Here is a 316-nt window from a genome sequence, read left to right as displayed (position 1 = left end):
TGGATTTGGTTTAATTTTCCTCAGCTTCAGCTTGAACTTGCATATGAGTAATTGATGGTCTGTTCCACAATCAGCCCCTGGCCTAGTTTTCACAGCTGATATTGAGCTTCTCCAGCGGTTCCTTCCACAGATGTAGTCGATCTGATTCCTATGCATAACATCAGGCGAAGTCCATATGTATAACCTGCGTCCCTAACAATTCGTTTCATGGCTTAAAATTTTTAAAAAGTGTCTGTTAGGGTTACCCGCTTTCATCAAACCTTTTCAATCTGTAAATTGGACCATATGAAGGACAATGTGGCATTAGGGTTTACTT

This window comes from Elephantulus edwardii, unplaced genomic scaffold, assembly GCF_000299155.1.
Source record: "Elephantulus edwardii isolate Elephantulus edwardi_28Jun2011 unplaced genomic scaffold, EleEdw1.0 scaffold00045, whole genome shotgun sequence".
In the NCBI taxonomy this organism is placed as follows: domain Eukaryota; kingdom Metazoa; phylum Chordata; class Mammalia; order Macroscelidea; family Macroscelididae; genus Elephantulus; species Elephantulus edwardii.
This window is presented reverse-complemented; position numbering follows the sequence as displayed.